Source organism: Phasianus colchicus, chromosome 8 (genome assembly GCF_987193195.1).
Source record: "Phasianus colchicus chromosome 8, bPhaCol1.hap1.1, whole genome shotgun sequence".
Classification (NCBI taxonomy): Eukaryota; Metazoa; Chordata; class Aves; order Galliformes; family Phasianidae; genus Phasianus; species Phasianus colchicus.
The window spans coordinates 7,821,560-7,849,493 of record NC_143443.1 but is presented as its reverse complement, the minus strand read 5'-3'; the positions used below and the strand labels follow the sequence as shown (position 1 = coordinate 7,849,493).

The 27,934-nt window shown below is 42.1% G+C and overlaps 1 protein-coding gene across 4 annotated transcripts in view; it reads left to right on the top strand.

The window, feature by feature from the left end:
* CCSER2 (coiled-coil serine rich protein 2) overlaps positions 1–27,934 on the top strand; it is a 160,424-nt gene that overhangs the window by 52,016 nt on the left and 80,474 nt on the right. The window lies entirely within an intron of this gene.

Sequence of the window (27,934 nt, the reverse complement as noted above, 5' to 3'; positions counted from 1 at the left end):
GAACATTGTTTTTGATGTTAAATGAGGTGGAGATGGTCAGGAATTCCCAGAACTTTCCAAATTTCAGTGCTTTCCAGTGGCAGATCAATATAGAATTAATAAATAGTATATTATCCTAAGGAGGAGAATCAATCCAAGCAATCTGAGAGTGCATAAGAGTTAACTGCTGACTCTACTGCTACTGCCTCAGGAAAAGGTGTGAATGTCACTGTTGCCTAGCAGAATTTGTGTAACAGGCCAAAAAATGTAAGGCAACCAGAACACACAGCTTTGGGCATGTGGCAGAGTGGGCACCCTCACCTAATGCTGTCACCAGGCCCCAACCACCTCGTCAATGCATGAGAAGCTAGGACTGAATGTGCTGAAAATGCACTTGCATTGAGTGTGCTATTGAAGCATGTTTATTTTCTTTTTTTTTAGCAGGTGAACAATGGTTAAGAATATTTTTCTACCCCTTTCCTGTTTTTACTCCATAATAATCTGACTTCTTGACTAAATATCCTGGAGTATAGCACAAATGTGACCTGGAGCTGGCAGTTGTCCTAGGAAGTGGGCATCTTGCTGTTAAGAGGAGATCAAGTGGCCCAGAGCAGGATGGGTGCAGCCTCTCTTTGTGAGCCCCTGCTGCATCTTGTCCATGCTCTGGCACAGACATGACGGAAGGGAGGCCAAAATCCTGATAAAGGATCACATCAGATTTGGGAAGCTAACACAGCCAGCTGCCTGTGGTGAGCAGGAAGTTTTCCATAGTCTGGGGATGAAGAGCAAAGGAATAAATCTGTTTGACAAGCCTGCACCTGGCTGCTTGTCAGGATCCTCCCTTGTGCCAGCCCAGCTCTGGGCATGCTGCTGGCTGGCAGAGTGGCTCATGGGGACCGGCTGGTCCTGGCAAGCTGTCTCCTTTCCCAAGCGTTGCCTCAGAACCAAGGTAGGTCACTGGCTGCTCTAGGCCTCAGTGACTGCCATAGTCCTGACTTTATTGTAAAATGTCTGTCCTGTGACCTGATTACATGATGGTTCAGAATATCATACACAGAGCCAAAGCCACATCATTTTAGGGGATTTAGGCTAACTGTGAGGGTACAATTTAGCCCTACCATGTAGGTTTTAATTGCAGTGTGCCATCTGGCAGCAACGTGCTTCCCTGGTATGGTTATGAGGAAGTATTAAAGCTGGTCACTTCAGTGCTGAACCTTCCTGCAGTGCTTGCTCTTCCCCTCACTCCTTCTGGGTCTGTACTGATGGGCAACTTTCTTGCTGGAGCGTTTTGGCTTTCCTTCTACAGAAGATGTACATAAAAATGAATTATGTGTAATAACATCTGCATAGGAAGAGCTGTTTGATATCATTACGCAGTCTGCTTTCTGCAGGGTGTTCAAATTGCATGCACCGTGTAGCCCGGGGACGGCCTGTGAGCACGTGTCCTTTTCTTTTCATACCAGAGTCCCATGGCTTTGCTGCCTTCAGAGCTTTTCCTCAAAATGGAAAGGAAATGCACAAGGACAGTGCTCTTTACTTTACCCTTTGTACTGGTTCTGGGAATGGCAGGAGAGCAGGACAGAGCTTGGTGCCCAGGCAGTGGTGAGGCTGAGCCCAGCCAGCCCTTCTGGCAGCCTGCAGGGAGAGGGCAAGCTGAGGTTAGGCTGAGTAATGTGAACTGCAGGAAGGCTTTTTTCTGGGCTTGAAGAGGAGCAGAGCAACAAGCTTTGAGCAGAGAATGATTGCTCTGGTTACCTTAATCGAGGTTTTGTTATGCAGAAAATCCAGCTGGACTGGGGATACCTATTGGGTCTGCTCAGCTACGTGGGGGACTGACTGTTCCTGTCACCCCATCACCATGCCAGGAGCAGATGTAGCTGTCAGCCCAGTGTCAGGCAGGTGTCCTGGCACTGCCCATCAGCAGGCAAAAGTGACTGTGCCTACCTTCCTTCCTGCAGGGCACAGAGCAGGTCAGAGTGAGAGGGTTGTGCATGGCCGCCTCCCTCCTTCAGCAGCAGAAGGAAGGAGTAGGCAAGTACCCAAGGCCCTTGCCATTCTTTCCAGGTGACTAAACACTTTCATTTTTAACAAAAACTGATGCTATGAAAGCAAGTAGAGCTGACGATACAGCCGAGAGAGCTTATGTCACTTCCTGCGTTGAGAAAACCTGCTTAGACTTGAGAGATGTACTGCGTTGCACTGTATTGATTTTCCTGCTTTGGGAATGAGCGCGCTTGTTAGCTTTCTCCCCTGTGACAAATTGGGTCATCCCCTCTGAAGGTCGCTGATTGTTTTCAGCATTTTTCTCCGGCAGCTGTTGCCTTCCGTGTCTGTGCTGGCTTAGGCCACCGGAGGGTGCTCCATGCAAGGTTATCAGCGAGCAGCTTCGCTGCCAGCGCCTTTGCCAGGCGGAGCTCGGAGCTGGGGATGAAGAGCTGCTCTTCTGGTACCTGAGAGGCCTGCAACAAAGGGCAATTAGGCTTATATCCTCAAATTGCCTTTCTGTGTAAATGTTCTTTGTTTTATATGCTGAAGACTCGCCAATCTCGTAAATGATTACAAGTTTTTATTTGGTGTTCAGTTAGCAATTTATGTTGCTTCACATCCTTGATGGCATCTTTGGTAGAAATGAACAAATGCTAATAATTAGAATTGTATTAGAAGCAAAGCCATAAAAGCCCTCATGAAGTGATTTCATTTAAAACAAATTCTTTTTTAATAAAGAATGTAGATCTAAAGCTAGTGCTTGAAAGCATCAATGTGAAGGGTTTATCCTCCAAGATTAGCCTGAAATTATGACCTATCCCTTCTATCCCTGGCTGCTTTGCTTTCCCTGATGCCCCTGCCCAGTTAGCTACTCCTCCTTGGTAGAGGCCTTCCTTGCATTAGAAGGGCTGTTGGGCCACCCCACTCCACGTCTTTTCAGGCAGGCTGTTTGCCTCAGTTCCCATAGAGATTATGCTCCTGTTTCCTAGCTTATCACTGTCATTATCTCTGCAAGCCCTGGATGAGGCACAGGTTAGTCGCTGCTTCAACAGAGCTGCGTGGGTCCCTGTCTGGGAGGAGACACAAATGAAATCCTGGGGTTTTATAGATATATTTCATATATAAATCCACTTCCCTCCTATGCTCTTCCTCTTATAAAACTTAGACTTCGCTGTTGTGGTGCTGTTTCTCTTTTGTCCTCCTCTGATGTCTGCTAGGAGGTCCTTCTCTAATGGTCAGAGGTCCTGTTGGGACGACATGGGAGTTTTGTTCTTTCTCTGCAGCTTGACTGCGGAAAATCTTGCCTGCAAAGCCTCAGGTAAATACTATGTTTATGTACAAACTTCAGCATCCTTCTCAGTCCCTTCCTATTATTCCCTTTCTTCAAAGAAAAGCCTTGGCCAGCTCCACTGGCACCATGAAGGTGTCACATTGGCACAACTTGTAGGTTTCCTTTCTGACTGCTGTAGTTGTCACCACTGCCCTACCATCACTGAGGGTGATGTTCTGCTGTGACTTAGGGAGATAGCCAAGGTGGAGAACATCTACAGCTCTGTATGTGTGCTCATCTCCAAAAGGGATCTATACTTCACAAGGTGACCTTGAGTGACAGCTGTATGGGCCAGAGCTGCTCTTAATACCTATCCACGTTGAACCTCTTGCTCAGACTGATTCTTTCATGCCTGTACGTGCAGTATGCTCCCCTGTCCTTAGTGAATAACCTCACCTCAGCATGCCACAAAGATGCAGGAAGGAGTGTCTTATTTTGCCTGCTCTGAGTTTCCCACGTTTCCCACCTTTCGTTTTTCCCTCTTACAGTGCGTGATGTCATTGATCTTTCTCCTGCTTTCACAGCCTGATGCCTCTGACTCTTCCACAGTGAGATGGCAAACCTTGATGTTGACTGTTCCACTGCACCTGTTTTTACCATCCCATTGGCAGCAAAGCGATGTTTTATTCCAGTACAATAGATTTCTTAAATATCTATGAGGTTTTTATAACAAATCTAGCAAAAATTTCATAAAGGATGTCCATGTGAATTTTCATCTGAATTTCTTCCAAACTCTGTGCTGTCAGAACAATATATGGCAAGGTTTAATAGTTAGGCTTTGCTGCTGATGTGCTAAGACTGCTGCCTATCACAGTAATACTGCATTATTGGGTTTGCACTCCTGCGCTCTTATCTTCTGTAACTTAGGTCTTGTTTTGTACTAGATTTTAGCTACTAGTAGAGGGATAGACTATGATTTGGGACATGCTATACCAAAGTTAAAGTCAGAAAAATCACAGGTAACAGACAAAAAGAACCCTGCTACTATTTATAAAATGAGTATCTAAGCAAGAATAGAAAAGTTAAATATCAACAGAAGAGCTAAAAATATAAACTCTATAGTTAAAAGTCTGTTCTTGTGTGCAGTTTATACTTTTCCTGGAGATACTACATCAAGGTATGAATGGAGGAGATTACCTACACCACCTTGTATCGCTGCCTGGGATAGAGCAGCCCCATGTTTAAACAGTGGCTTAATAGTGTGAAAAGTAGAAATTGGGTGCTTGCTTGCTTGGGAAACAGTGCTGTTTTGCTGTATTCTGACTCAGAAACCAGATGCTTAGCTTGTGAATAGGCCCACTTGCAGAACTGAGGCTTTGGGTGTCTAGCTGTTTAGATATTCCTTAACAGTATTGCTGCATTGGACTGTTTTGTATCTTCTCAAGGACTTGTTCTATTTTCTTGAAAAATTCTTGAATTTCCTTCTTTTATATGTGACTATTTCAGAAGCTGCTCTGGAGCTCTCTATGCAGCTCAAATCCTTAAGTAAAGAGCTAATTAAGGTCTTCAGTCACTTTTTTCCTCTCAGTCCTCAATTACTTGTGCAAAGTGTTCACTACTGTTCTTGAAGGCTCTGCATACTGAACAGGTCAAGTAAATTCTAATTCCTGAGCTTTCAAAGTTTTACATAGTATTAAAGCCACACAATTCTCGCTAAAATCAGTAAAATGTATCTGACTCCAGTTCTGTGCAGTGCTCTGAAAGTGTAATTGTATCTTTTCTTTAATAGCTCAACAATTTTTGATTCTTTGGAGTAGATGCAGACTGAACTATAAGCTGAGCTAGTAGTAGGTGCTGATGGCTGCTAGTTGAGGATTAATGAGATTAGTGAAAGTGACCCCTTTCCATACTGCAACAAACATGTTTGCGTGTTTGCACGTTCACAGAACAGCAGTGTGAAGCTGTGCATACAGATTTGACATGAATTTGAACAGCTGTGCCACTTCATCTGATGTGCAGCACGATATGGCTACATACAAAATAAAGATTCATTGTAAAGCACGCAGGGCTGTGCTGTATGCCTGGTATTTCGGAGTGTGTGAGCTGGGGCTTGCAGAACCAAAAGTGTTCCTGTGTCAGGAGCACAGCATGAGCAGAGAGTAATGGTATTCATCTGGGGCCATCACCCCACACAGCTGTGTAATGCACACTGGCCACTCTGATCCTGTTTTGCAGTTAGGGCTGGACCCTGCCCTGCTGTCTGAGGAGTGGAGCTGAAAAATGAGGCAGTCTTGTCCTGCTCCCAGGAGGGTTGGTCAGGATGGTGGCAGTAGTTAGTGTGTTTGGCCTCACTTATGATTTTGAATCCTAAGCTATTATGAAAAATAAAATCACTTGGAGCTGCTTTGTCTGGAAAGATCCATAATGCATCTCCTCTATATACTGCACAACACTTTTCAGTATCTTAAGGGACATTGCACTGGTGATTGCAGCCTAGAGAGCCAACTGTATTGTGGGCTGCACCAAAAGGAGTATGGCCAGCAAGTCAAGAGGTGATCCTGCCCCTCTACTCTGTGCTGGTGAGACCTCAGTTAGAGCACAACATCCACATGTGGAGTCCTGAGTACTGGACAGACACAGCTGTTGGAGCACATCCAGAGGGGGGCCACAAACATGATCCAAGGGATGGAATGCCTCCTCTAGGAGGACAGATTGAGACCTGAGTGCAGCCTTTCAGTGTCTAAAGGGGAGTTTTATGAAAGAAGGGAACAAACTCTTTAGCAGGGTCTGTTATGGCAGGACAAGGGAAATGGTTTCAAAGTAAAGGAAGGGAGATTTAGATGGATATAAGGAAGAAGTGTGGTGGTTTTTTTTTGTTTGTTTGTTTGTTTTTTGTTTTTTACAAAAAAGTATGGTGAGGTGCTGGCACAAGTTGCCCAGAGAGGTGGTGGAAGTCCTGTCCATGGAGACATTCAAGGTCAGGCTCTGAGCGATGTGATGGAGCTGTAGATGTCGCCATTTAGTGCAGGGGAGTTGGACTAGATGAGCTTTAAAGGTCCCTTCCAACTCAACAAATTCTATGATTAGAGATTGTAACTGTTTTGTATAAAGAATGCCCACAAAGGTCTTGGGCTCTGCCCTGAGCCCTAGCAGTTGCTGAAGGACTGCAGTTTGCACAAACTTAATGCCTGTGGGTCTGTCTTCTGACGAGGCAACTGGAGCCCAGAGTTCCTTGATGATCTTCCTTAGTGTAATTCCTTCTTGATTCCAAGTCTTGCAACAGGTATAAAAGTTGACTGCCCGTATTGAAATTAAAATGACATCAGTCCTTTGTAATTTCCTAGTAATGAGCAGAAAGGGCTTGCATGAGATATACCTGCCCTCTTTACAATCTAAGTTGTGCATTAGGGAGAAAAAGGAAGCCTTTTGGCCAGGATAGGCGAAGTGCAGTGTGGTATTTAATGCAAACTATAAAAATATTGTTGAAAGCAATAATCATCAATTGGTAGTTACCTCTCCTTCTGTTCTTAGGGCTGGAAACAGGCAATTAAGTGCTCTTTCATGAGTTTGTTTTGGTTGCATGTTTTCTATGTATCTCTGAGTGGTGTCACCTTTTGTGTTCCTGCCTGTGATATTGCTTCAGTGCTTTGTTCCTACTATCTTTTCAGTTAATCTTGCCAGTCTCATCCTCAGTCCATAGTTCAGCTGCTCAAAGCCTCAGTGGCTATCAAGGCTCTCCTCAAAGCTCATTATGTCTCCACTGCAGACCTGATTCCAGCTGTGAGAAACTGGGGTCTGGTTCTGCAGCTCGGCTTGTAAACTGTGCACTGTATACAGATCCTTGGCCTTAAAAACAGTGTCTCAAACACAGTGAACACTAATTAGGACTGTAGCTCTTTTCTGCTCCTACTGAGCTCTGGGGTGCTTGAAGCAGGTGTTGCCTCCTGCATGGTGCCTGGATTTGGAGAAAGAGCCTGCCTCCATGGAACCCAATCTGTGAGCATGATCCCATTTTGCTGGCAGCTGGCCAGCTGCTGAGGCCTCTCAATTACTCTCATTTCCCATCTGGACTGGATTTGAACCAGTGACATAGGGGTAAAAAGCTCGCTATCCCATTACAAATCCCCTGAAATTTCTGCTTCACCAGCTGCCCTTATTGGTGAGGCTTTCTGCTTAATGACCCCCTCTCATGTCCTATCTAGATGTCTTACGGTGCTGGCCTTACAGTTTGTGCAGTTTTACCAGTTACATTTCCAGACAATCGGTAATGTTTCTAAAAATGCCTGACTGCCTTGAGCATCCAGGCAGGGATTAGGCTTGAGGCATTCTTTGGTCTAATTGGATAATTGCCTGATCCTGTGAAGGCAGCTAAGAATGGACCCACCCCATTTTTCATATTGTTTGCCTGCATTTGGGTAACACAATTAGTGTGATGCACTAAGTAGTCTTGATGCTAATTGCAGGGCTGCATCTGGAATTTTTTGTAACGTCCATTTTTGCTATGATTTTTCAATTTGAAAAACACAGTTGCGTTTTAGAGCAACAGATGAATCATCATTTTTCAGCACTGAAAAGAGGATGTCTGAGCTGCCCCCTGGGACTTTCCTATTAAAAATAACTCTCCTGCCTTAAATCCCATTGCATAGCATGATGCGTACTCTGAAATATCATTAATTCAGCAGATAGTGGAAAGAAGTCTCCTCCTCAGCATGACTCTTTATCTCAGAAGGGATCTTTTCTGTTATTAGGGAAACTGTGCTCCTGCACGGAGAGCACCACTCTTTCAGTAATTCTTCAGCCTGTGGTCCACAGTTCGCTGCCTAGGGATCACGCTGCTTGAAAATATGTATCAAGTACTGTGTTTAGCAAGAGTCACTGGGTTGCTGACCTGCAGAGTGATGTTTTTGTGTAGTCATTTCAATGTACTCTGTCTTTGCAGGCCGCTAGCAACATAAATTGATTTTTGTGCGTGGCTTGGTAGAACAGTGCTCTCCTGTTTCAGTACAAGTGAGGATGTAGGGAGATCTAAATAAGTGGAGCCTGCTATGTGGAGCTTACAGTGAGCTGCACTGCTGCGGAGCTGTTATGTTGGTGCTGAGGGACACTGGCACTGCTGTCCTGCTAAAGTCAGAGGTTTTAGGGCTGCAGAACCAGGACAGACCCCTGCAGACTGCTTCATAGTGTGTGTGTCGGACTTGGGTGTACTCTTAAAAAAATAAAAATAATAATAATAATAATAATAATAATTGTAAATATGGGAAAGTCTTGGCTGTAATAGCATCATATTGAAAATTTTTTGTGGCTTAGTCTTCAGTTAATTGTTTAATTTCAGTATTTTGGACAGTGTCTGCACTGGGATAACTGTGCAGCTCAGACTCCCTTAGTCCAAGCTGGGACAGACCATGGGGATGTGCACAGGACAAAGCTATAGCAGGTCTCCTGGAGATTTAACATGTGCACTTCCATTAGGAAATAATGGCTTTCTATTGAAGGAACAGTATAGGACTTTTACAGGAGTTAAAGCCCATAGGCCTGTGCTTAGCTGAAGGAGAAGTGAGAAGCTTCTATTTATGCCATGCAGCTGTTGAAATGAGCACATTGCTGACTGGAGGCATCAGCACAGCTGCCCTGAGTAGCTTATTGAATCTGAAGCTTTGCTGTTTACTGCTGCCCTTTATTCCTTCTCAAAATATGAACAAAAAATTCTTGTTATTATAGAATAGATACCACATTCCATTCTTTCTCTAGGAAAAAGACTGCTTGCTTCTGAAAAGCAATGTAGGAAGGCAAATGAAGTAGACTGGTCCCAGTTTTCCCAAGCCTGGACAAAACAGTCACCACATATGCAGGGAGAAGTCAGCCCTGTTCTCAGCCTCCAGGGCAGGGAGTCAGTACTTGGGCACAGTATCATTTTGTGCAGTAGGGCACCCTATGCCACTTCGTATTTTTTCCTCCAGAGCAGTGAAAGAAGCAGTCTGGCTGTGAGGATGCCCTGAGCTGGTTCCCATTTGTCCTGGCTGTGCGCAACCTGGATTGTCACCAGGTTTCTAGAAAGCTTGAAGGTCTCATGTGGCAGGCTCTATTCCCTGGTGGAGCCTGGAGAGCTGGGATCTGGTGGGCTGTTTCCCTGCAGCCTTTGCACATCCTTAAGATGCTGTTTTCCTGCTTGGTGCCTCATAAGTATGTAAGAAAAAGGGAACAGAAGAGATTTCAATTCTATATGAAACATAATAGAATAATTAAATCTCATGCTGCCAAGGCAATGTGTACATAACCATAGGCTGTCACACACATTTCACTGTTGCTTAAGAATAATTGAGTAAATCAGCTAAGATTTGTTAACCGATTTTGTTATAGATTTCAGTACAATATGAATGTAAATCAACATAAATGGCTGCCAAGGAACTAGAAACAGTGCAACTCCCGTGTCAGCTTGTGGGGAACATTATCCTTCATTTGAGTTTTAGATATGGGGCCGGAAACATCATAAGATTTAAACTGAATAATATATAATGAGTAATTTCAATTGTAGTAACTTTATCTTAAATTGAAGAAGTTTAAATGTCTTTCCAGAGTACTCCCATTCTTTTAAGAAAACAAGAGCAATTCTCTAATGAAAACCGTTACTGAGAATTGAAATTAATTACTCAGTTGCATAAAAGAGCTTACAATGAAATTAATACCGTAGAAAATTTGTCTTTTTTTTTTTAAACTAAATTGAAGATGGGAGAAACTTCAAAGGAAATATTCCAATGAGAATCTTCTGCTGACTTCAGTGGACATGGGTAAGGGCTTATCATTATCAAAGAACTGTAAGAAATGCCTTAAAAAATAAAAAATAAAGGATGATTAATAAAGGAGTAAAGGCACAGGAGTTAGTGGGCATGGTGGGGATGGGTTGACAGTTGGAATAGATGATCTTAGAGGTCTTTTCCAACCTTAGTGATTCCATGATTCTATGAGAGCAGTACGTAAATCTCAATTGGTAGTAATGGGAGAATAAGCTCTAGATGCTTCTCTTGGTGTGTGGGGACTGCACTGTTGACACACTTGACAAACTTCCCAGCAGTGTAGGGTTGGAGTTTGGAGAGTTGCAGTGAGCCTCATAGGAGCTTGCTGACTTCTGGCACAAGAAAGTGCTGAAACTGTGATCACCTAGGATGAGAAGGGGATTTACTGGAGGTCTGTGGGCCAACCATGGGATTAGCAAGCAGGCAGAACTCCTGCAAGTTAGACATTAATAATGTCAGGGTTGTGTCAGATTAACCGTGGGCCCGGGCAGTGCTAAGCTGCTGGAGACCACCTTGGCCTGACCCTGGGCTTCCCTGGCTCTCGTGGGGCAGAACTGAGCAGTGAGCCTCCTGAGCCCATGGTGTACGGGGTCTTGAGTTGGAGCTCAGAGTCTGCCCTGCTGTCACTGGTATGTTCTGCCTCCTAGGATATGCGGTTTCTGGCACTGTGATGTCATCCATGTGCCCTCTGCAGATGAAGTCCATGACAGTATCGTGTTATTGATGCAATTTATCTGTTGTCACTTAAGGCAAAAATTGTTAGTGCTGGGGTGCTTGCAACTGGCATAGGATGGAAATGACTCATTCAGAAATCTCTAAAACCCAGTACATCTTATCAGTACCTCAGAAAATACAGTAGAAAACTTAACCAGCTCTGCAGTATTCTTCATTGTGAGGAAGTCCATAAAAACCCCTATACAGGCTTCTGCCATTTGAGAGCCAGATGGCCATTTAATACTATGGAGAAAAAAAAACCAAACTGCCTGGAAGCAATGGGAAGGATTCTGGATGTAGTGGGAAGTCTTAATCTCACCTCCAGCCCCTGCTGTGAATCAGCTTTTATATGAAATAGGCACGGAGCAGAGCAGGGTTGGGTAGATGCGCATACCAACAGGAGTCTGTGGTATGGAGACCTTTAAAATAGAATGTTTTTTACTCACATAACTACTCATGGCTCCGCTGTTTGTTCTGAACAGAAGGGGTGATGTATGTGTGTGCAGCTCAGCTGGCGGGACTCCAATGGGTGGCTGTGCCCTCGCCTCTGAGTGCTGATGGTTGGGGCCAGGGAGACTTTGGATCCTGCAGGATGCAGACTTTAAAGAAACGACTGTTACAATCACCATCCTATTTTTTCTTCTTGCTGCCATACCTAGAATCAGCTGAGCAATAACTTATTAATGAAAGTTGAATTAGCTTCTGGAATCATCAAGCTATTTATACATAACAGGCAGAAGTCAGAGTGAAAAGGAAGGGCAGGTTTATCAACCTGCTGAGGCAGGAGTAGAGATGTGTGCATTCCTGCCTGCAACCAGCTCGGCTGTCAGAGGCTGAAGGAGAAAACAGGTTTATTTAATTTTCCAGTCCTGTAATGTCCCTTGTTAAACATAAGGAAAATTCTGCAGAGCTTACCAGTTAAACTTTTGTATCACTTGTGCTGAAAGCATCTTGTTTATTGCTGCAGAATTTGCAGGATGCCCTCACAAGTGAGGGAATTTTCCACTTTGAGATGCATTTCAGTCTCAGGAGAATATTAAAATGCAGTTTATACAACTACCTATGGTGCTTGGAGCCCAGGAAGACTCCTTGTAGATCCCTTGGGCTCCGTGTCCCTCATTCTGCCCTGTCATCCTGCAGTGCATGCTGCTGTAGTGCTGCTGACAAATCAGTTCCCTGGCCATCAGCTGACTCCCACGGGCCTGATACCCAACTCTTCTGTGTATGGAGTTTTCCCCTCTCAGGAAAATACAAGTTGTTTTCTGCTAGGGAAAAGTCATAATGGTGGCAGGCAATGCCCCAGCAGTACTGCAGAGCTGGGTGGGACTTTGCACGTGGGATTTATCTTTCCGCTATCACAGAGGTCTATGCTGTTGTTTTATCAGGGTGAATACAGACGCATTGCCCCCGCTGACACCTTGTAACTCCACTGCCCATTAACTAATGTGTGCTATGGGTATGCTAAGTAGCAGTGCAGATGTTTCCAACTCCTCTCTGAGAGAGAAACACTCTTTATTCTGCTGTATATGTGTATTGTGCATATGGGGCTGGTGGGGGTACATCAATAGGATTTAAAGGAGCCTAGATACACCCTAGAATTTTCATTGTGCCTTATAAATTCAATCACAGGAACTGACATAAAGAGCACTCTAAAAGTGCTCTTCATTGTAATTACCTGGACAACTCTATTTCTTTGTTCTGCCCTCCTGTGACACAAGCTTTAGTACTCCTTTTGCCTTCTGATGTCATGTGGATGAAGGTGTTACAGCATGGATCGGCTTCCTACTTCCCTTGCACTTCTCCCTGGTAACTCCCAAGGAACATGCCAAACAGAGAGAGTGCAGTCTTCAGCCCTTCACTTGGAAATGGAGGTTGCAAATCCACTAGCTTTACTCCAAATCCATATTAGGATAAGAGCAGATCCTGGCCTTGGTAATCTCTTGGTGATCTATTCATGCAAATTTTCCATTGTTTCTCGTCTTTTCAGCTACAATTCCCTGCCTCTCACAGTGAGACAGCACTTCAGAACTCACCTTTTCTCCAATGAAAGGCTTTGCTCGTCAGGAGTCTGCTAACATGGGAGCTTCTGGATAGGACCATAGAATTGTTTGAGTTGGAAGGGACCTTTCAAGTTCATCTAGTCCAGTTCCCCTGCACTAAACAGGGACATCTACAGCTTATGCAGGGTGCTTAGAGCCCCATCCAGCCTGACTTTGAATGTGCCTAAGGACAGGACTTCCACCACCTCTCTGGGCAACATGTGCTAGCACCTCACCACCCCTACTGTAAAAAACTTCTTCCTTATACCCAATCTAAATCTCTTCTCCTTTAGTTTGAAATCGTTTCCCCTTGTCCTATCACAACATACCCTGCTAAAGAGTCTGTCCCCTTCTTTCTTAACTCCCCTTTAGGTATGGAAAGGCCGCTCTCAGGCCTCCCCAGAGCCTTCTGTTCTCCGGACTGCACAGCCCAAGCTCTCTAACCCTGTCCTTGTAGGAACATCATGCGCACATAGCTTGAAAGCTTTGGCAGCTTGAAGTAGTATACAAGAAAATCCTTACCTCAAGACAAAACTGTAATCAGCCTCTTCAGTCACTGGAGCCACAGTATCTGTGTTGCATCGGATTTACTCCATGGCATTGGAGTCAAGCATCCTGTTGACTGAGAAGTGCTTAGAGATTTTAAGCTCAAAGTTAATAAGGGAATGCAAAGAATTAAATTAAATTGGTACATCAATAGGTCTGTGAAGACAAAGTAGAAATATAACATAAGAATAGGTGCATTACTGTTGATAAGCAAGACTAAGTAGTAAGTGTTATAAATGTCCTAACAAACTACAAAAAATTAAGTTGAAATGCCTCAGTGTTTGTCAAACTAAAATCTAGAAGAGAAACTTCACATTGCTGTAAGCATTTTTTCTGATTTTAAAAATTAAATACTTTTTGTATTTTGCACTAAGGAAAAATTAAAAGTAAGGAGAAAATCTTGAAATCCTAGAAAAATAGTCTACTTAATTACCTTCAATTTCTCTTTATGCGTTTCTGAAATTATTCTTTATATCCCAGCAAGTCTCATACCATCTTATTTCTACAAAAGAAATACAGTTCATCTGTAGCTGAACTTTCATATCAGTTGGGTTTTTTTTAAGTGAAACTGACCTATTTTTCTCTTCTAATTATTGTACTACTGCGGTGAACTCAATCATTGCAGATTTATCAAGAAAGCTATTTCCTCCACCTGGGTCTTTCATTAGGTAGATCAAGTCCTGTAAATGCACACCTATTAAACACAGTTTCCTAGCAGGAATAGTTACATATGATTATTGCTAACTGGCCTCCTGCAGCAGAGGGTGGCCATGCGATGCAAAACCAGTGGGCTTTGCCTTTGGTAAGGCAGAAAGTGGAGGTCACAAGCTGAAGGTCACAAGGCAGAGGCCAAAGGGAGCACTGCTATCCGGGAGCTCCATGTTCAGCTGCTGTGGGCCTGATCCCACTTCCACAGACCCAGGTGTTTCCAGAAGTGCTTCCAATAGCAATTTTTAAGGGTTAGTGAGATATGCTAAGTGACCTCTAGAATTCCTTGTGAAGCTATCATCTGTGCTTTGATTGCTTACTGAAGGCTGTTTATGCCATCTCTGCATAAAATCTCCATTCTTACGCTTCCTCCATGAAAGAATGAAATAGATGTATTAATGGACTTTCCCATGTAATCCTTTCTTTGGTCAGCTAGACTGTGGTTGGGACACTTTGTCTATTTCTTTGTACTGCAGGCAACCATGGTATATCGTCCTTCTCCTAAACCAACACAGCTCTGCAGATACAAAGTACACACCCTTGACTTGCTGACCAAGGTGGCTATTGTCTCCTGCTTTGTACTAGTTCCAAACTAAGCAACTTGTACACAGAATCTAAGTGGTTATTCTTCTAAAGGAAGGTTTATACAGATCTCTTAGAAAACAACGTGTTATTTTGGTTGTTAATATTGAGTGAACTGGCTGTCTAGTTACGTGACTAATCTAATGCTGAGACTCAAGAACCATCAGCTCCTTTAAGCAAATTTCCTGAGATAAACTTATCAAAGATGGCTCTGAGATGCCATGTTGTAACCATCCAGTACTAACAGCCACCTGACTCCAAAGTGAATTGGCTGCTGCAGTAATTTGTATTCCTAGAAGCTACAACTTAAAGCTGTTTCATTTTGGGATTTGGGCTTCACCATCCATTCCCTGTGCAGGAAACTGCATCCAGCTCCCCAGAGCTGCACAGGTAGCAGTGCTTGGCTCAGCCTGGAGTCCTTCCATAAGCCGAATGTAAAAGCAGTTTTTCCCCCTGCATTAATGAAAAGCTGGAGAGAAAAAAGAACAGCAATTAGTATCAGTAACAAGCTAATTGATAGAACTGTTAAAAACCACTTTGATAATCCTGTAACAAATATCAGAAGCTGGCTGTGACAATGACAACTTTGGAATATGCACTCATCTGGAAAAGCGGCTCTAGCATTGACTAATTTGCCAAATCTATTTTAACATGATGTTGCATTTCTCATCCATCTTCAGCAATGATTATATTACAGAGGCCTGTACTGTATGGTTTTTGACTCTGCAGTTTTAAAAATCTGCTTAAGGTACCCATTAAGGCAATTACAACTTTACTTTTTGCTCTGGTATATTGCTCTGGGGCTTCACGGGAAGCTTTACTGGAGTTCTGTTCTCCCTGCTGCACAGCCAGAGCCAGCAGGGCTCCTCTGAGCCTCAGAAACACCTCAGGGCAGCCAGAGGTGAGGGCCGGGGGATTTGTGTGAGTGTGATGAGAGAGGGGCTGTGCCTCAGCAGAACGGGCTGCACACTGTCACCGATGAGATGCTTTGCTATAGCTGCAGCCATTTGGTTTAAGGGACCCAGCAGCCACCTCCCTTCCTGCAGAACACGGATCTAAGTTCCTACCTATGGCAGCTCACCCCTGCAGCAGGCTTTAGTTAAGAACTTGGTATGGGTTCTGTCATTGCAGGTCCCAATTGTTCTGCATCGCTCTCATGCTGACAAAGTCCCAGGGGTTCATTGCTGCGGCTGAACTTTATTGGCAGATTTCTGGCAGAGAAGGCAGCCAGAAGCAGCCTTTTGTTCTTCGTGCTTCAGAAGCAAATATCTGAACCTGGAAATGAAATTGAAGTTTCTTGCCAGAATGTAGCAATAAAAATTTGATGGAAAGATGTCTCATATATTAAGCCAAATTTTACTAAGCCTTTCCTTTGGAAAAGGATAGAGATATCTAGGGTGAATCATGCTGGATACAAAAAGCTAGGAACATCTCCTTTCACTTCTAAGCTACATGAGAAGAAAACTCAAATGTGTTTTAGCCAAAAGGCTGTAACAAGTTAATCCTCCCTGTCAGTCACTGGGATAATTGCAGGCCAACTTGCAGGCATTAGAGATCAGATCTTTCTGCCAGCATAACCGTGCTGTACTGGGATGAACAAGAGTCTTCCCACAGAGGTCCCACAGGGCTGATCAGAGCAGATTTTTTTCTGCCACTGGTGAAATGCACAGCTAAGCAACTTCTGTAAAACTCTGCTGCTCCCTTGTACCTCATCCAAACACCTGGAATCTGTCATCGGTTAATGGGTAGGAGCTAATAATTACCAGCCCAAATTTTCCCAATCTGTGAATGCTTTCCCTTGATTAGGCAAGTAAATGAAGGGGCAGTGGCTTGGATGGGATAAACACGGTGGTGGTGTCCATGTTCTCTAAAATCTCTGCGTCCCTTCATGTTCCCTAATTCCCCATCATTTCTGGCTGCTGATAATCCTCTAGTTCAGAATAGTGGGGACAAGCAGACCTTCCCTGCAAAAAGATTCTGACCTCCCGGGTGAATTCAGCCTTTTGCAGTTCATTTTGAGTATTAAATAAAGTTGCTTCTAGAAATGCATCAATTCTGTTAGTTGCTGTAGCTTTTTCCACACAACTTACTGAGGTAACAGTCAGCTGGGCACGTAACCAGGAGGAAAAGCATGAAAAGAAAAATCTGAGGCAATAAAGAATATTGAATGAGCATAATTATGGGGGGGGAGAAGGGATAAAAAATTCTATTCTCTTCTGAACTGTAGACATGTGAAACCTGATATGCTGTTAGTAATCTCACTGTTGTTGTCCTTTCTCCCACAAAACATTCCTGTGCATGGCAGAATGTACTGGAATCAGTCATTAAATCCCCTTCAAATAAGCAGTGGTTTCTATATTGTTTCTGAGGGCAGCGTGTGGCACATGGGCTGTTCCCAGCCCTCCTGTTCAGAAGGCATCTTTGAGGGAATTAAGCAAGCTATGCACTGGCACTCCAGGACATCAGAGCTGAGAGAGTTCACCGTGTAGCTTTGTAGTAGCTGCCAGGATCCCATCTGGTACCTGTTGGGGTGATGATCAAATGCTTCTGATCTAAGCCAGGTGTCAAATACAGCACAATTCAATTCATAATGCATGAACTCCTACACGAGTTTAAAAGGTGGTGTTCAGACAGAATGCATCTGCAGGGTGACCTTTATCTCTGTCCTTCACAAGAGACCATCAGTTCTCAGCTGATGCACTGTGCCCCTGTTTCTGTGTTTAGTGTTTGTCTCCACAGGGTATCAGCATTCTCACGGGAATGACCTTACAAATTCTTTAGTGATACAATTATGCAGAAAATCACAGCACAACTCACAGTAGCTGCTCAGTTTACACTGCAATGCGTGGAGAAGGGCTGCAGTAATGCACTTCTGGTTCCCACCTTGTGTGCTGTAGTGATTTGTTTTGATTGTGAGCGGTGAAATGGCAGAGTTTATGCACAGCAGTGCAGATGGAATTGATTCATTAGAGTTCAGTAGGTTATCATTACTGTAGAAATAGATAATGACGTATCTTCTAATTAGGAAAAATACTCACTGGTTAGGGTGAATTAAAGTCTAGAGCTGATTTGACCCCAATCATTACAAATGAGGATATAGTGCTTCATCATGCAGACAGCTCTGATAGCATCAGGGTCCAAAAGCCATCTGCTCTTTCCAGCCTTTAAAATAAATGTGCTTAAGGGTATTTCTAGGACTGTTCTGATTCAGACTGTGCTTTTTTATGCAGATGGACTGATTTGGGCTTCTTGAGTGCAATCACTTTAACTCTGATTTAAGTCACTGTGTTCCATGGGTTCTATGTCTAATTAGAATTCACAAGTTAGTAAAAGAATATCATACTTACATTTGTTAAATATGAAACCTTCTAATTTTTGCTTTTTTGTTGTTTAGAAACCTATCAGAAATACGAATAAGTAAAAATACAACCCATACTTTATTCAACAGGCCACAGTGTCCAAAATGTGAATTGAATATTTGCTTATTCTGTGCAGAAGAAACCTCTCACTGATACAATATTTTTGTGGCTCTGTGTCCAAAAATAGGAAAATAACCTTGGAATAAGCTCTCCATCCATATTAAGGCAGCTTTCTTTAGCTGATAAACATTGGCAAGAAAGTCTTATGAAAATAAATGTTTTAAAAATCAATAATGTATAAGAACGCATAATGTATCTATCTGCAAAGTACTTTGTAAATACATTTTGGAAAGACAGATAATTATCTTTTCTTGTTTTTCATACATAGTTCTACACTGTGCAACAATTTACTCCTAAAAGGATTAGCTGAAACTGAGTGTGGACTTCCACCACTTAGTTTAGCTCTTTAAAATTTTAGACTATTGGTGTTAACTTCTTTTTGGTGGAGAGCAGTTTCTCTCACTTTTATTTCATTTCCTTGCACGCTACCCTGCTTAGGCAGCTGTACAGAACCTAAGAACTTAAGAACCTAAAAACATTTGCTAAAGTTGGGTCTGGAATCTTTGAAGTGAGAAAAAAAAATTACAAAATCACAGAATTGTAGGTTCAGATGTAGAATTGAACCACTTCTGTTTACTACAGCTGTTCCCAAGGTCAAAATGCCAAGACAAGGGATGTTTTGATTACAGTTTGAAAAAGAAGAAAATAAATAATACAATTTGTTTGCATTTTAAATTCCATTGGCTTTACATTTACATGGAGGGTTAAAAATTTGATGGGCAAGTGGTAGGTTTCCCCTTGGTTTTTTTAAGTCATTGCATCTCCTCTGGCTGCTACTGAAATGTTTTAATGAAATAAAAGTCACTGTGTGCCATAGGCTGTATCTGCAAGCGAATCAGTTTGTATATCCAAAAGATGCTTCAATGCTACGTGCTTCTATTGCAGGCAACCAGCATAGTAGACCTTGGCTCCTTCCCAGAAGGGATGTTCCTGCCACTTCCAGGACTGCTAGGGGTGGGCTGAGTGCTTCTGCAAAACAAATGTGGTGTCTGAAGTCAATCATCCAGGAATGTAGAATGATTTTGAAACTCTGGCTTTGTGGCTACTCAAATGCATGCAGCAATTTCATGGTGGAACCAGGTCGCAAAATTGCAGACTCCAACTTTGCAGCCTTCAACTCACCATGGAAGAGTGGGCCATTAATTTTCATGTAAAAAGAGTTTTTGTCCAGAGTTAGCAGAAAAAAGTGAAACTTAACAGCAGGATTCTGCATGCTGCCTGAGTGCATTTTGTTAATAGTGTGATGTTGATATGTCTCCTATCTGGGATTGTAATTACCCTTCACATGCCTAGCGTTGTCAGCTGAGCAAAACAGTGCTTTTAATTCTAGTTTTTCTGCCTTTCAGCTGAACAAAGAGACTTTCAGCTCTGCCTGACCAGCTCAGATCAGGGCCGTGGCAGGAGCCTGTTGGCCTCTTCTGCTCCTGTCTTAGGATCGTTGGGCTTGTGCATGAAATGGAGGGCAATCTGAAGCTCTGTCCCACTGGCCCTCCTTACAGGCTGTTATGGGAGCACAGAAGAGTTCGCAAAGGGCCTTTCATCACGGTTTCTTTTCAACCATAAATTCCTACTTGGTGTTCCACTTTTGGATTTGAAAACATTGGGAACTGCATTTTTGGCAATTCAACATGTGTTCATGCACAGTCCTGAACTTCCGTGTACCCAAAGTGGGAGGGCAGGAACAAGGCAGAGAGAAAATTTCTTTGTAATTAGAAAATAAGAGTGATTTAACAGCTTGTTGGATGGCTAGAACAGCAGAAGAGCTCAGTCTAGGAGGTCTTCCAGTCAGATTAAAGGTTTCCATTGTGGTAGAGAATATTGCAAATAGAACTGAATTCCAGAAACTCTGTGGAAGAAGTGTTCACTTAGAGGAAATAGCTGTTAAATTACAGCAAATTAAACAGGTCTTCAACAGCAGATGTCACTGAAGCCTTAACATATAAAGGATTTCAGAAGGCTGAGGAACTAGGATAGGCAAGCCGTGGTGTTACTTCAGCTGTAAACATGGGGAGTATGCATATACTTTCTTTACTCTGAGAATCTCATTTCTAGGAGATAACTAGTGATAGAACAAGAGGGAATGGCCTAAAGCTGTACCAGGTTGGAGATTAGGATGAATTTCTTCTCAGAAAGAGTGGTCAGGCATTGGAATAGGTTGCCCAGGAGGTGGCAGAGTCATCGTCCCTGGAGGTGTTAAGGGTAGGGTAGATGTGGCACTTAGGGACATGGTTTAGTGGGCAATACTGCTGGTAGGTGAACAGTTGGACTACATGATCTTTTCCAACCTGAATGCTTCTGTGATTCAGTGATTCTAAGATGCAACAAATTGATTTTCTTTATCGCACACTTTGTTGTTTTTACTGTCATGTTTGGCTTGAGCTTCACTAAATTCTACTTATGGTGTGATTTTTCTTTAAAATTGACTTTCTTATTATTAGCTCAACTTTATCAGCAGCAATAGGAGGTGTTAGGATAAAGATGACTCATATCAGTGTTCCATCTCCAGCCCCTGATTAGACTAGTCAGTCCCATGCAATGCTCAGAAAAGAATCTGCTTCTGTAGCATTTTGATGCATTCGGTTAGCTACTAGTAGCAGTGTTTTTCTGATGAGTTCCTCGTGGGTGGGTGGTGATGCCTCCTGATCTCAGAGACTAAGCATGAATGAGAAATGTGGTTCATTTAGGGGCCTTGGGGCTTGTTTGGGCCCCTTTTTTGTCTGACTGAGCTGCGAGTGTGTCTGGGTCACCTCTGGGTCCCGACAGGGTCAGCCAGTGGCTGTGATTTTATCAGCTATAGTTATCAGCTATAGCAGGCTCACATTCCTGTGCTTTGCTGCCTTGTTTGTGTCCCTGGGCCTGGCTGCCCCACTGACCTCATTCGCTTGCGACTCGGATCTCTCTGTCCTGAGACAGGGCAGAGGGAAAAGGTGTTGGCAGGGAACCCAGAAAAGGAGTGTCCAGGATAAAGATATTAGAGATTAGTCTCTATGCTGTGTTAGAGCGATATTAATCCTCTAAGTTGTCCCACTTTCCAAATCTTTTTTAATAAAGCTGCTTAAAATGGAAGCAAGCTTAACACCTGTATTTGAATCAGCCCTTCTTGGTACAGCTCGAGACAACCAAACAGTGCGAAAGCAGACTTGGATTGATTTATCTGTGCCAAATTTTAACCTTTCCTTCTTCTCAGCTTTTTCTTCACCCTAAATTAACATAATGCAAATGCAATTCAATTTTCTAATGAGAAATTGACCCCATCTTTCTACTGTAAAATGAAGTGAGTGGACAGTCACATTCAATTAGGCTCAGCATGGCTAAGCCAGAAACATCCATATGGATGTAATTGTAAAACATCCATGCCTGGTTATGTGTTTCAGAGGCTTGCATCATTTGATGGGGTGTCAGACACAGTATAGGCTTATCCACACTGAAACTTGCATGGTGGAAGATTAGGAGAATGAATTTATGAGCTTTCATTTCACACCTTGTTGAGATTATTTTCTTAAGAGAAATCAGATGATGGTACAAATGTCATATGCTTTATTGCTGAAGTGTGTAATGTGAAAAAAGCTCACCTTTTTTTCCATCATTTTCATATTTGTATTAAGCTGCTAAAAAGAAATCAGTAAAGTTTCCCAAGCTCTTCTATATAGCTTGCTAATCCAAAATATCTGAAAGCAGTATTATTCATAACAGTAGTTCATGGAGGACGTGTAAAAATATCCAGGAGCAATGTCAGACAGATACTTTGCACTGAAGTCCTAAGATTAAAGTGTAAGAGTCGCAGACTGTCACATGCAATTCAAGTCTGACTCAAGAGGTACGTCCTGCATGTAGGTGGTGTGATGAGAAACCTGGGAGCCTTCACTCCCCCCCTGCCCTGTGAGTGTGTTGGATGTGGCTCAAAACTCCTACATGCAGTGGGGTGTTCACCATCACGCCTTTCCAGGCAGTGTGCACAGGGCTGAGCTGTGCTTGGCTAACATGAGCAGACAATGAATGCTGTGCTGATGATGCTCAGACTCAATCCCTAAAACCTTTTAAAAACATTGAAAGAGTTGCTAATGATCCTGCTTTATAACAAACATTTACAAAACGGCACTCTTTATGATTCATTTTAGAAATTGTAGAGTTGCTCTCCTTTGAGAGAGAAAATCTCACTGCAGTGACCTACCAAGATTTTCTGGCACACACATGGGCTGTATTTCATACCTTTGGCTTTGGTTAAGTGTTTCCAAATAATGACAACTACGATTGCCTGCTGCTTGTAAACAGCCACTGGTCCAGGATACTTCTAATTCTGAGCTGTGCTCTCCAGGGCCCGCTGAGAATGCTCCTAGACAGAGTGCACACAAACGAACAAGAGATGTTTAGGATTATACTGTAACATTAAGTCACAGGTCCTATAGGATGTTGAAGATTTTGGCCATCCCTATTTGCTTGATTGCTTCAACTCTAAAGAGCTCCAACAGAATGAAGTACTCTCAGGCACAAAAGTAAATGGAATGGTATATGATGCTGAAAAACTATTTACATGCTTCTTCGGAGTAAAATACAACTTATATAAAGGAGTCAATAAAGAGACGGTGTGACAATAAAATTACTAAGCAGAATGAAGACACACCACAAGCTATGCTGTAGTCATTGTATAGGACAGCAGTAAAAATCTGTGACGCTATTTGAGTACAGTACATTATGACGTAACTGGAGAATGGAGAGCAATGTGCGTACCCAAAGAAAGGAGCGTGCAATCATATGTTTGGATTTTCCCAGATAACAAGTACACAGCCATTTCACAACAGAATTTCTCAAAACTGGTTTCATACGCAGTGTGTATTAACCACTGATAACAGTGGCAGCTATTGAGGAAGGAGCATGTGAATATTCTCTTACCTTGCTGCTGTTATTCTGCATCTCTCTCAGGAAAAAGGCAATTTCAAGAAATTGCTGATGCTTTTAAAATAGAACAAAGTATCAAATAAAACGCATTAAGATATATATTGATTACTGGCAGTGCATTTCAGATCTGATCTGAACCTTGTTTTATCCAGCTGTGACTGTGCTATAAAGAAGGATTGTACCTAATTGCTATCTGGCCAAGAGCAGAAATTGCAGCAGCCAGAACAGCCAACAGTGTCCTCTGTGTTTGTATGAGACTCGCCACAGTTCCCAGCTCTGCAGAATACTGCTCCAAAGCAAGACTGCTTTGCCTGTCCTAAATTTAATCCAGTGGAAGAAATCTTTTATATTATTTCACTGTCCTTTACTGACCCTCAGCTCTTACCAGTAGGTCTTGGTGCCAATATCTTAATTTTTCATTTTATGTTGGTTGCTTTAACAATGTGCTCTTTGGCAGTCAGCCATGTCTACAGCATTCTACTATTAAAATGCCTGCTCTCTATTGCAGCTGTCCATTTGCTTTATGGTCTGATCAGCCAGTAGAGTGTAATTTAAGAGAACAGGAATAAGTCATAGTTGAGGGCACAAAGTATAAGCTGATTTGCTGTGTGCAGGTCTGTCCTTTGGAGATTTTGAACCTAACTTGTCATACTACCTGTTTATTTTTTAATTAGCGCATAATGTGAAGAGGAGGAATGACTTGCTATGCTGCGCACAGTGGATAAATAAAATCACTGCTGCCCTTATTGGTACCAAGAGCACTCAGGAGTGATGCAGCTTTCAAAACGAATGCAGCACTTATCACTTTTCTTACTTAAATGTTAGTACAGGCCTAGAAGGCAGGATAATTTGAATTGGTAATGGCATTAACTTTACAATTTGAATAAAGCAAGAAGGTGATCAGTTCTTAGGAGACTCTCACATTCTAGACTTTGTCTTCAGATGTTAACGAGCCAAACCAAACTGTAAACTGTACTTTTAAGTGAGACACATTTTACAAACTGTCCTATATGCCTGTAACACGAGATGTTAAGAGAGACAATGCAGAGAGTGGCTTACTGCAGCAATGAAAACAAAACCATCTACTGATATAAGCCAAGGACTGGGTTGATATCCTGTCTGGTAAACAAGGGAAGAATGGAACCAGAAATTAATAGATCCTAATTGATGTGTCAGGAATTAGAACCAACTAGCAGACGGGATGGTGGGAGATGACTGCTCCAGATCTTTTCTGAAGCCATTAAAAAGTGTGGGAAGTGGCAGTAGAGAAAAGCGAGGAGGATGGAAGGAATTTTTCTGTCATGTTTGCCATCCTCAGTATCTCTGGGATTTAGAGAAGTCCACCTGCTTCCTCCCCACACCCTTCTCAAAAGTGCATAATTACTGGGCCCGATCAGCAGTACACATTCAGTAGAAAAGCCAGAGACAAGGAATATTGAGATTGCCATCTCACCCAGGCTAGAAAACAAAAGCTGGAAAGAACCCTTTTTCCTCCTCTGCTTTTTTTTTTCTCCTCTCATTTTTTACTTAAAAAAATATCGGCATTAGCAAGACATGACTTGCTCAGTCTCAATATCCTCATAAGCTGTTGGCCTGTAAAGCAGTTAAAAGCAGTGACTCAGATGGCTTAGTGATGGTGTAAATTTGCCAAGTCTCAGAGCAGCCAATGTGAATGAGTGCCTGAATTCTTCCCTCCTAGAGCAAGTTGGCAAGGTATATGAATTAATACATATGATATATACTTATATATAGAAATAGATGTAAAAAAAAAGCAAGAAAGGAGAATGAATGATAAAAAATAAGCAAAATTTCCCCCAAAAGGGATCTAGATTATCTTCTTATGGTTTAGTATAAACAAGAATGCATCAGACCTGAGATAATTTTTTCTTTCCTGCAATAAGAATTATTTTTGTAGACAGAAGACCTTCAGTGTATTCACACTCTCACTCTTCCTCAAGTTTATTTGTGAGCTGTCAAATACACAATTTACTACGGTAATACAAATATAGCCTCCTGTTGCTGAGTGCATTTTGATATGGAAATGTATTCTGACTTGTATTATTTTACAGAACTCAGCCCTTGCAGAGCAAATATAAAAGCCACTCTTACTAATCTGTTTCTGCTCTTTCTGTTTACAATGCACATTGATGAACTTTTGGTGTTCACTCACTGCTGACAGTGACAAAAGGCCATCTAATATAGCGCTTGAAAAATATTACTAGCTTTTGACTGAGTAATTTTTAAAAGAAATTACACGCTCCAAAAAATGATAATGGATAATAGGATCTTTATCTTGAAGGAGTAGTAGAGAGAATATAGTGAGATTCAATTCGCAGCCACCAACCGGGTCACATCTCAGTGAAGAAGATGTATTATTTCTGACAGCCATTATGGGCTGATGGCTGTGAAAAGAGCAACAGAGTAAATTTCATGGTCCTAGTCTAGACCTCAGTGGTCAAACTTCCAGTGAGAGCTAGTGTTCTCCATGGGTATTAATATTTCTATCTTGAAACCATGTGATCTTCATTCTATAAAGCCAGATGTCAGTAGTTTCGGTGAAATGACCCTGGACTAATTACACATGGGTCTTGAACTGTCTTTTCCTTTAAAGATTTCTCAGAGAAGATGTGTTGGGAGGACAATATGTTTCTTGCAGTTTTTTTTCTTTTTTTTTCTTTTCAAAACTGTGCATAAAGAAAGGATTTTTCTTTCAAACTTCTTAATGTGATACCTTTATCACCACAGATTTCTAAATTTATAAGAGACCCAAATCATCTGCCACTGAGTTATTAGTCATGGAAAAATCTGAAAGAGTCTATTCCACACATTTATGTTGTGCTGTGTTTTTTTTTCTTTTATTGTTAGAATTGATGTTTGCCATCAGCTCTGCACAACTACTAAGTTCTGGTGCATGTAAACTATTCTTAACATAACTTTTTGAAACTGGGGAAGAAAGCAAGCAGCAGAGTGATTTTTTATGATCTTTAGAGTAGTGAGGGATTAACTACATTTTTTTTTTCAATAAGGACCAATTCTATGCCACACATCAAAGCAAATTATTAATTCTCTATATTTAAAAGGTAACACACTGTCCCTGAAGCTAAGCGCTTTGTGAATGAAATGGAGAAATGTAGCAAATGATTTTTCTGCAGGACATTGTGCAAGGATGCAAGCCTTCACAGAATCATATAATCACATAATGGGGTTAGGTTGGAATGGACTTCAAAACTTATTCAGTTTCAACCTCCTGCCATGGGCAGGGTGTCCACCCACCAGATCAGGCTGCCCAGGCTCCCCCCCCCCTAACCTGGCCTTGAACACCTCCAGGGATGGGGCACTCACAGCTTCTCTGGGCAGCCTGTTCTTCTGTCTCACCACCCTCTGGTTAAAGAAGCCTTCTTTGATGAAACACCCTGTTTGCAGCTACAAGAACTGCTCCAAAAGCCTTCTATTTTATCATGTTGGCCTGCAGTGTCAGAGGAGGATGTTGGTGCTATGGCAGCAGAGGTTGAACCTTCTCACCAATATTCCATTACATGTTGTTGCCCTGTGACAGGGCAAATGTTGTCAGACATGGAAGTGTGTATGAAGCAAAGGGGTGGAAATGAATTCCTCCTGTAGAAAAAATGACACTCATAGACGTTTGCTATACATTAATGTGGATGTGAGCTCAGAGAGGCAGTGGGTGGTGTGTTTCAGCAGTGGTGACAGCAACAGTGCTTCACTTTCACTGGTGCAGATTTTTGTGAGAGCACCATGCTCTCATAGCCTGTTCAGTGCTGGATGAAATGCAAAGCTAATTTAAAAAAAGGAACAAATTTGGAAAGGAAAACACAGTATTTTAAGTGCCAAAGCACACATAATGCTACGTTAGAGCTATGTAAGTTATATTGTGGATTATTCCTAGAAAAGCAGCTAATTGTATTATAAACATGCAGGGCTAAGTAAGTGTGCATCTGTGTTGGAATATTTCTCCCTTCTGTACTAAAGCAGAAAAAAAAAAAAAAACATATAAAACATGTAAGAGAATACCTGTACTATTAAGACCAAGAAGTCCAGATTCTGCAAAACCAGCTCTGTGACTAAAGCTGCATATAAAGGTGCATATCCATGGAACACTTAAATAACATCACTACAGGTATGTAGACATCAGATCAGCCCAGGTGAAACTCCAATGGTGTTAGTGGCATTTGCTCTGTGGCTTTTCTTTGCACAACTGTGGCACAGTTCAGCAGCTCTTAAGAATTCATTACAAAACCAACATGACAACAAAAGAATGCATTCTGGTTCTGTTACCAGTTAGATTTGATAAAGGATATGAATTCCCACAAAATATTTTTCAGGGTGAAGTGAGTTAACTTCTAAATGGTGTTGAGTATATTGCACTGTCTTGCAGGAGCAACCATATGAAAAAATGCAGGTGATTCAAAAAAACACACTAGTTGCATCTAGTGCCAGTCTCTCATCTTGCTCATCCAGCCAAGAAAGCAATACTACTGACTTTGTTAGTCCGTATTTCTTTAAGCTGAACTAACATTAGGTAACAGAAACAACAGACATTAAATGCTTGTAAAGGTATTTCACTTTTGCAAAGCAATAAGGCACTGATATGAGAAAAATAATCTAACTTGCAATTCATTTTCTATACCTGTATTAGTATTAAATGTGTAGTAAGTCTTGGCAATACATATTGTTGGGGCTGCAGGGAAAACGATAACGTCTTCCTATGTGCCTTTAATCAAAATACTAATTTTAGAATATATTTTCTGGACTACATTCATTTAAGCAATAATTCTGCAGATTCTCTGTGCTTAAGCCAAAAGCTTCTGAGGATGGCAAGTGTCTGTGTATCCATCTTGAACTTGCAGAAGATACGTGCACAGAATGTGTTCATTTAAATTGAATTCCAAATAAAAAATTCCCCAAGCTGATACTGAATCTACA